Below are 10,010 nucleotides of genomic sequence, written 5' to 3'. Positions count from 1 at the left end.
TAGTGATAGTGTTTTATGTAACATTCTGGTCATCTGGTGTAGGCATAATCTTGATCCATACAGGTGGTTAGAGATGTGAATGGATTAGCTAATTATTAGACTCAATGATTGTTGATCGTGGTTGCATTAGGTGTCGATTTGATCGAGCCTAAAAGATTAGGTGTCCAACACATTTAGCCCAATCAATTGAACATTAATTCAATAAACTAAACTAAATCAAACCATTTGGAACCAATTCTAAGTAGTTTTTGTAGGATTTAGTTTTAGGAAACCAATTTAAATCAATTCGGTTCAAGTATATCTCCAAGTCGACCCAATCTGACCTGTGCACACTCCCAGCAGGCTTTATTATGCACAAGCTAGCTAATCTAAATTGCTTGAAGTAACATACTCTTTCAAGAAACATGCCTGTCAACCCATTCAACTGTCAAAATATTTAAAATCACCCCTAATTTTAGGTGATTCTGCACCCCACAAGCAGTAGGAGTGAATAGGTTCAAGACAAAGCTCATGACTTTCCGACCGTTGCCTAGTAGTTCGCCTTGCTGGATGGGGGCTTTCCGGTTGGCTAGCTGGTCTCTTCCTGTTGTCCGACGAGGGGGGTCTGTCACCCGAACCGAACCAGAAGTTCCACTCTTCATCGTTGCTGCCGGAACTCTCGTCGGATGTGGATGTACCCGGCGGTGTCAGTTCGGAGATGAAGTTATTCTCACCTGGATATTGCATGTTAATGGCCCTATCGTAACATTTACAGACTCAGGGATATCATCAATGTCATCACAGATAAGTTTCAGATCAAATGATGTGAGTTCTTCCCATTTGAGACTGCTTCTGCTTACTCTCTTGAGAAGTCCACAACTGGAGACGATGGTTTCCACTGCATGTGAGTTCCAGCAAATTAGGGAGAGATTAATTAGACTTACACTTTCCTTCAGCTTCCTTTTGTGTGGGATACCACCTTGGAACGAGTCCCAGTGGTTCACCTGAAAGGAAAATCCATTTCCTTTAATTCGGCCTCCTGTCATGAGTTGATGAACGATATTTCTAGAGGGGCACGCCATGAAGAATGTGTTTGGTGCAGCCAGTCTTCGAGTGGTCCAGGTGCCGGTGATGTTTGCCGTTCGGACTAGTGCTTCCTGGACGTCGTCAGTCTTGACCTGTCTTCCATAAACTTTAACAAATGCCACACGATCTGATTTTGCTGCATCCCCGAAACAAAGTGATGTCTGGGAAACATTTTGCGAGGGCCCTATCTCCAGATGTTGTTCAGGTTGGTAGTTGGGAGCCATTTGCAGAACCGAGCTCTGTGGCCAAACCTATTGCAGTAGAAGCATTTTATAGGATTTCTGCAAGCTTCCCGCAAGTGATCTCTATCCCCACATCTAAAAGAAGACCCAGTAGGGAATGGTTTAGGGCGGCCATGCAATAACTTCCGAAACGGCTGAGAGGACAACTTTGTTTGCGTGCTGGAATGGAGTGCTTCTGCGCAAGTTTTTTTGGTAGGGAAAAGGTTTTCGCGCAGTGGTGTTGTGTCCGGAAGTGCTTTACCTAATTAATTTTTTTAAAAAAATTATTTATAAAAATAATTTAATTTTTAACTTATTTATCAGATAGATGCAAACAGGTTAAAATATCATTTTGAATGGTATTTTATTATTGCCATATCACCTATTTTTTTTTTCATTTTTCACGTAAACGACGAAAAAAAAAATCTTCAAATAATATGGTATTTTTTAAAATACTATTTGAAATGATATAATTTTAAAAATAAAAAAATAAAAATTATAATTTTAAATTTATAAAAAAATAAAAATTATAATTTTGATAAAAATAAAAATTATCATTTCAAATTAGTATCTCCATTTCAAATTATCTTTTTAAAAAAATATCTGAAAAAAATTGATGTAAAAAAAATAATAAAAATACCATAAAAAAAGAATTGAAAAGAAATAGAAATTATAATTCTAAATTTTAAGAAAATAAAAATTTTGATTTTAATTCAAATAAAAATCATCATTTCAAATTACAATCTCCTTTTCAAATTAATTTTTTTAAAAAATATCATAAAAAAATGAGAAAAAAATAACAATTATAATTTTGAATAAATTTTAAAAAATAAAAATTTTAAGTTTAATTCAAATAAAAAAGATAATTTTAAATTATCTTTTCCATTTAAAATTAATTTTTTTAAAAAAATATCTCAAAAAAATATTAAAAAATTTAAAAAATAAAAAATAACATAAAAAAGAAAAAATGAGAAAGAAATGAGAAAAAATAAAAATTATAATTTTGAATTTAAAAAAAATAAAAATTTTAATTTTAATTCAAATAAAAAATATCATTTCAAATTATTTTCCCCATTTCAAATTAATTTTTTAAAAAAAGATGTCCAAAAAAATTAAAAATTAAAAAAATAAAATATACCATAAAAAACTAAAAATTTTAAAAAATAAAAATTATAAAAATTATAATTTTAAAATTTTAAAAATAAAATTTTTAATTTTAATTAAAATAAAAAAACATCATTTCAAATTACTTTTTCCATTTAAAATTAATTTATTTAAAAAATATTCCAAACAAATGAAAAAAATACCTAAAAAAATTTCATAAATACAGAAAAAATGGTAAAAATAAGAAAAAATTATAATTATAATTTTAAATTATAAAAAAAATAAAATTTTAATTTGAATTTAAAAAAATAAAAGAAATAAAAAATACCATAAAAAAGTGAAAAAAAGGAAAAAATGTGAAAAAAATAAAAATTATAAATTAAAATTATAAAAAAATAAAAATTTTAACTTTAATTCAAATAAAAAATGTCATTTCAAATTACTTTCCTATTTCAAATTACTTTTTTAAAAAAATATCTGAAAAAAAGAAAAAAAATTGGTGTAAAAAAATGAAAAACACCATAAAAAAAGAAAAAAATTGAATTGAAAAAAAATAAAAATTATAATTTTAATTCAAAAATAAAAATTATAATTTTGAATTTAAAAAAATAAAAATTCTAATTATAATTCAAATAAAAAATATTATTTCAAATTACTAAATTAATTTAAATTTAAATTTTTAAAAAATATTCCAAACAAAGGAAAAAATACCTAAAAAAATACCAAAAAGGATAAAAATGGGAGAAAATTAAAATTATAATTTTAAATTATAAAAGTTTTAATTTGAATTCCAAAAGAAGTGAATAAAAGGAGAAAAAATGGTAAAAAAATAAAAAAATTATAATTATAAATTAAAAAAATTTAACTTTAATTCAAATAAAAAATTATCATTTCAAATTACTATCCTCATTTTAAATTAATTTTTTATTAAAAAATCACATAAAAATAATTAAAAAAATTAAAAATACCATAAAAAAAAGAAAAAAAATTGAAAGAAAATGCCAAAGGGAATGGTATTTTTTGAAACACCATTCCTTTTGGCATTTTTCAACCATAAAACCAAAAAAAAAAAAGACCCCTCTCTCCCTCTTCTCCCTCTTCTCCGGCATTTCTTCGGCATTTTCTCTTCTCCGACGGCACATCGGCGAGCACCCGATGGCGGTGAGCTCCCTCCTCTCTCTTTTCTCTTCCTCTCTCTCTCTATTTTTCCTTGGCCCGCCAGCGACAGACTTTCGATGGCGGGCCCGCACGCCCCCCCGGTTGGTCCGTCGGTGGGCCGCCAGCGGCCGCCCCACCCCTCCCCTTCCCTTGGCCGGCCCCCTCTCTCTTTCCTCTTCCTCTCTCTCTCCCTCTTCTCTCCTTTTTCCTCTCTCTCTCTCTCCCTCTTTTTTCTTGGCCCGTTGGTGGGCCCGTGCGCCCTCGCTGATTGGTCCATCGGTGGGCTGCCGGCGGCCGCCCCGCCCCTCCCCTTCTCTTGGCCGGCCCCCTCTCTTTTTCCTCTTCCTCTCTCTCTCCCTCTTCTTTCCCTTTTCCTCTCTCTCTCTCTCCCTCTTTTTCCTTGGCTCGTCGGTGACAAACGGCTGGTGGCAGGTCCGCGCGCACTCGTCGGTTGGTCCGCCGGTGGGCCACCGGCGGCTGCCCCGCCCCTCCCCTTCTCTCGGTCGGCCCCCTCTCTTTTTCCTCTTCCTCTCTCTCTCCCTCTTCCTCTCTCTCTCCCTCTTTTTCCTTGGCCCGTCGGTGACAGACGGCCGACGGCGGATCCGCGTGCCCCCCCGGTTTGTTTGCCGATGGGCCGCAGGCGGCCGCCCCGCCCCTCCCCTTCCCTTGGCCGGCCCCCTCTCATTTTCCTTTTCCTCTCTCTCTCCCTCTTCTCTCCCTCTTCCTCTCTCTCTCTCCCTCTTTTTCCTTGGCCCGTCGGCGATAGACGGTCGGCGGCGACGGGCCTCGAGGCGGGCCCCCGCGGCGAGCCCCGACGGCGGCCCCACAAGGCCCCCCCGACGATGAGCCGCGGTGGGCCCCGATGGCGGCCCTCTGGTGGCGGGCCTGTACGGCCTAACGGCAGCCCCTCGATGGTGGGCCCCCGGCAGCGGCCCCATGGCGGTCCTCCGGTAGCGGGCCCGTGCGGCCCTGTGACGCCTTCTATTTCGATCTTTTTATTTTTTATTTTTATCTCATTATTTTTTATTTTTTATTTTTATCTCATTAGATTTAGATTTATTTTAAAATTCGATTCGATCTTAATTTAAAAATTTTAAAATATATTACATTTAATGAAAACGTAGACCTGTCAGTTGATCAATGTAGGATATTCTACGATATCCGTATAAAATATATATTTGATTATATATTTTTGTACGAATACCGTAAAATATATATATTGATCAATTGATTGTCCAATTTGGACAGTTTGGGAATTGCATTTAATTCTATAGGTAATTATATTATTCGAATGATATGTAGAGGGTTCGAGAGAAATTTTGAACAGTATTTTTCTTTAGTTCTCCTCACACATTTTTAGTCGTGTGGGGAGAACTAAGGGAAAATATTGCCGAAATTTTTTTCGGTTCCTTTTGCGTATCGTTTGATTAATGTAATTAACATATAGAATTAATATAATTTTCAAATGGAATAGGATCTGCCTGTACCTATTTATTGATGATATGATGCATTTATCATGTAAATCTTTTGAAACGATAAAATAATTAGTAATACTAAATATTTTGATTTTGATTTTGTCATAGGTTTTTCTGAGAAAATAGTCAGTACTCGAGTTCGTGTACTATTGTATTATGATGGCATGATATAGAATGATAAAACTGGTGTGCATTACAGTCACCCTGCAAACTGGATGATTAAAGTATCTTCATCATTATCACGTCAAAAATTATTGGACCATTTATACAGTAGTATTCTTGTAGACAAAGAAAAATATGAAATAAAATTGAAATGAAAATATCCTAATCTGTCGAGACAGTTAATGCAGAGTAATTATATCTTAGTGTCAATTGATGACGATGAAGATATCGAAGAAATGCTGGTCTTTTCTTTGAAATATTCAGAATGTCGATTTTTAGAATTATATATTGAAAAGAAAGATGTATCGAGCTTTGTATACTATAGTCGGCTTTTAACTCCAGCGGACAATAATGTTGGGCCTTCCTCACCTTTCGTAACTCCTATGGTGCAAACCGATAGTGTTGAGGTCATATTTACAGAACAATATTCTACTACTGTCGGCCCTAGTTGTTCAATTATTCAGAGTCCTATGGTGACTTCTCTTATGTCTTCTGTTATGGTGACTTCTCTTTTGCTAGAAGTAGTGGTAAGTGCGGGAGACGACACTTATATAGGGAACGATGACTGGGTAGTCAGTGGAATAAATTCTGATAATCTAGGCTTTGAGTCAGATGAAAGCGGAGATGAAGACTATTGAATGGATGAGGACAGTAGCAGTAATGATGATGATGGTGAAGATGAGAATGATGATGAAAATGTTCAGGCTAATATTAATATGGGAGAACCTCAACCTCATTTGCATGAACCCCCATAATTTTTTAACGATATAAATTTAGATGATGGTGGTTGTGTTAGTGCTGGTCGAAGATTGAACTCTGACTATTAGTTTTGGGACTCCTCGATGACTGAATTTTCTAAAGGTCTCATGTTTGAGAGTAAAGATTATATAAGGAGAGCTGTTGATCTTTATCATACTATGAAATATTGGACATACACTGTAGTTCAGTCACATTCAAAATTATGGTCCGTACGATGCACATCATCAGATAATGTTCAAAATTATAAATGGAGGCTTCGTGCTGCATTGTTGAAAAAATATAGATATTTTCAAATCACAAAATATGAGAGTCCTCACACTTGTTTGTTTACGGGATTGAGTTGAGACCACAAACATGTCAGTAGAAGGATGATTGGCACACTAGTCCGACATATTATTGAGAAAGATCTCGATATTAAAGTTGAAGCTATTGTGGCAACCGTTAATGATCAATTTCAATATACAGTGTCATACAGAAAAGTATGGTGTGGAAAGCAGAAGGCATTGGTTGATATCTATGGAGAATGGGAGCCGTCTTATGCTAAATTATTCTATTATATGGCTGTACTTCAACATACAAATTCCGATACAGTTGTTTCATGAAATTTTTTTCAAACTGTGAATTCCAATGTCTGAGTTTTAAATTATATTTTCTGAGCTTTCAAACCATCTATCCAGGGTTTTACGTACTGCCGTCTTGTAATCAGTATTGATAGCACGGACTTGTATGGAAAGTTTAAAGATAAGATGTTAATTGCAACAGAAATTGATGCAGAGAATGAGATATTTCCATTAGCATATGCAATTATGGATGAGGAGGCGACTGCAAGTTGGAGTTAGTTTCTTTTCCAGCTCAGAACACATATCATCAAAGATAGAAATAAAATATGCTTAATTTCTGATAGGCATCCAGGTATATTAAATGCCATCACAGATGAGTCTATTGGATGGAGTCCACCATGTGCCTATCACCGATACTGCTTAAGACATATTTGCAATAATTTCAACACTCATTTTAAAAATATACAGCTGAAAAGAGCAGTATGGCAAGCAGGAAGCACTCATCAAGTTCGCAAGTTCAACTTTATCATGGATAGGATCAGAACAATGAATGAAGAGGCTTGGAGCTGGTTGTCTGAGATAGAAAAAAAGAAGTGGACGTTGGCACATGATGATGGCCTGCGCTATGGTGTCTTAACTATAAATTTGTCAGAGATTTTTAATAGTGTTTTACGAGGAGCTAGAAATGTATCAATTACAGCTTGTGTTCAAATGACATTTTATCATCTTATGAAATACTTCAATACGAGGCATGCCCAAGCCTTGAGATATGTAGAGGAGAATCTAAATAATCTTTTTACTCCTCATATTACAATTAAGATTGCTGAAGATCAAGTTAAAGCTAACCAGCATCGAGTAACAGCATTCAACCTTCAAAGAGGCATATATGAAGTGCTTACAAGGAGAGCAAGCACAGGGTTACGAGGTGGAGAAAATTTTTATACTGTTACTTTAGCTGAAAGAAAATATTCTTGTGAAAAGTGGAGCATGTACAAATATCCATATTCACACGTTTTAGCTGTGTGACAAAAAATTGCTGTACATTTTAGTGATTTTGTGGATGGTACATATACAATTACAGCATATATGATGCTTGGAGTGGTGACTTTAATCCATTACCACATGAAGATTATTGGATGCATACATGTATGTTCAAATGTATTCCTGATCATCATCGTTTGAGATCCAAGTAGAAAGGTAGACCAAAATCAATAAGACTATGAAATAAGATGGATGATAGGCAAATAAAAAGTAAGAACTACTGTAGCATTTGTAAGGAACAAGATCATGACCGCCATCGCTGTCCTAGGATACTTCAACACACTTCAACTTCCAGCAGTGGAAGAAATTAAAGGCTCCGAAGATGTATTTTCATTATTGTTTTATGTATTTCTGTGAGATTATATTTGAATATACGTGTTTAATATCCAGAGATGAACTGAATTTTGTGTTTAAGTTGTATTGTGTGACAATATTGTGTTTAAAATATATTTTTCATAAAATGAATGGCTATCATATTTTTTATTTTTTAATACACTTATGATAATATCATTATTTTAGATTCATTAGCATATTATGACTTACGATTTGCAGTATCTCGATCCTCGAGACAGTAGCATTCTTACATTGTAGGAGCACCATCGATCACAGACTATTTTAGATTGCGACGTAAGCATTCCAATCCTATTTACTATTTAATTTTTTTTAAAAAAATTATATACATTATCTAATTATTATATTTTATTACAAGAGTCCAGATACCTTCATCTACGATGATTCGATGCTGACTTCTGGAGAACAGAGGACATCCCACATAGAGTACTGGATTATTTACGATATCTTAGATTTTATGGAGTATATCTGATTGGTCGTATACAGATGGATGTTGGTTTTATTACTGCTTTGTTTGAGAGATGGCGTCCAGAGATACACATATTTCATCTTTCATTTGGTTAGGTGACCATCACTTTACAGGATGTCAGCATCCTTACTGGACTATCAGTTGATGGCGATCCAGTTATCGGAGTTGATCCCATGCTTACCATTCCAGAGTGGCAGGCTTTGTGCTTGCGATTGCTAGGGTTTGAGCCTGACGTCCACTTTTTCGATCATTCACGACTCAGGTTGAGTGTTTGGATGATCGTTATTGACATTTTCATATTGCGGATGATGCACCAGAAGAGATAGTGCAGCAGTATGTTAGAGGTCAGGTGTTGCGGTTGTTAGGTGGTGTCCTGTTATCCGATACTTCATCGAATAAGATGAAGTTGATGTGTTTGCCATTAGTAGAGGATTTAGATTTCGCTCGTAGACTCAGTTGGGGCAGTGCAGTACTAGCTTGCCTGTACAGAGCTGTGTCAGGGTTCTTATGCTGATCAGAGCGAGATTGATGGTTATCTTGTATTATTACAGGTATGTGAATTAAAAATTTTTAATTTTAATATTCAATTATATTTCACATTGGGTATATAATGTATAATTTTTTTGAAATTTGTAGATTTGGATATGGGAGCGTATGCCGACTATCAGTTCATTACGATGATAGTTGCTCGAGATGCCATCAGAGCAGCATGATCCTGATGTTCCATTCAGACTAGACAGACCATTGGGATATAGGTATAAAAATATTACTTTTTTTATTTGAAACTTACTGTTTTAAATCTGATAAAATTTATTTAACATGAGTAGATTGTGAAATAGATGGAACGTTGCATTCAACATTCATCACATATCGACGAGAGTGGCACAGATTTATAGGTGCCAGTTGGATACATTAGTTGATACATATAGATGGATAAATTTAATTTTTTTACAAATATCATTTTATAGTATTCATAATCTATTAAAATTTTAGCTTACTAATTTTTTTTATTTTAACTCTATCAATTTTTGTGGGAGCCATATACAGATGAGATATTGGCTATATTATCGCAGATGTGTACAGTTGGACATGACATATAGACTGCTAGGGTGCCACTTATTTGTTTTAATGTAGTAGAGTGGTATCTTTCCGATCGTGTCCTGCGACAGTTTGGTCAGATTCAGCACATCCCAGAGCAGTTTGATACCAGCCAGGGACTTCATCGTATTGATCGACGAGAGAGAGCTCGTATTGACAGGCATATCAAACATGCAGAGTACATCGATATTTGGGATGCACGTCGAGATCACATTGTTCATGGTGATCCCATTTTGAGAGGCCGTTCATATATCGAGGACTACATGGCTTGGGATTTTAGCATTACAGTGCAAGTCATTGGACAGCCTCGGTATGCAGTTTTCGGATACGAGGGTGAGAGTTCTGCTGTGCGTCTTTTGGTAAGACTACAAAAATTAGTTTATATTGTTTGTGTTATATTTTTATTTTATATTTTATAATATATTGACTGTTTTATTTTTATTTTGTAGACTGATTCTATGTCGGATCTTGTATTGGACGCTCGTCGTGCTTTATCTATGACTGATGAGGACGAACAAATTTGGATACTGCATGAGATAGAGAGAAC

This window comes from Elaeis guineensis, chromosome 5 (assembly GCF_000442705.2).
Source record: "Elaeis guineensis isolate ETL-2024a chromosome 5, EG11, whole genome shotgun sequence".
Lineage (NCBI taxonomy): Eukaryota > Viridiplantae > Streptophyta > Magnoliopsida > Arecales > Arecaceae > Elaeis > Elaeis guineensis.
This window is presented reverse-complemented; position numbering follows the sequence as displayed.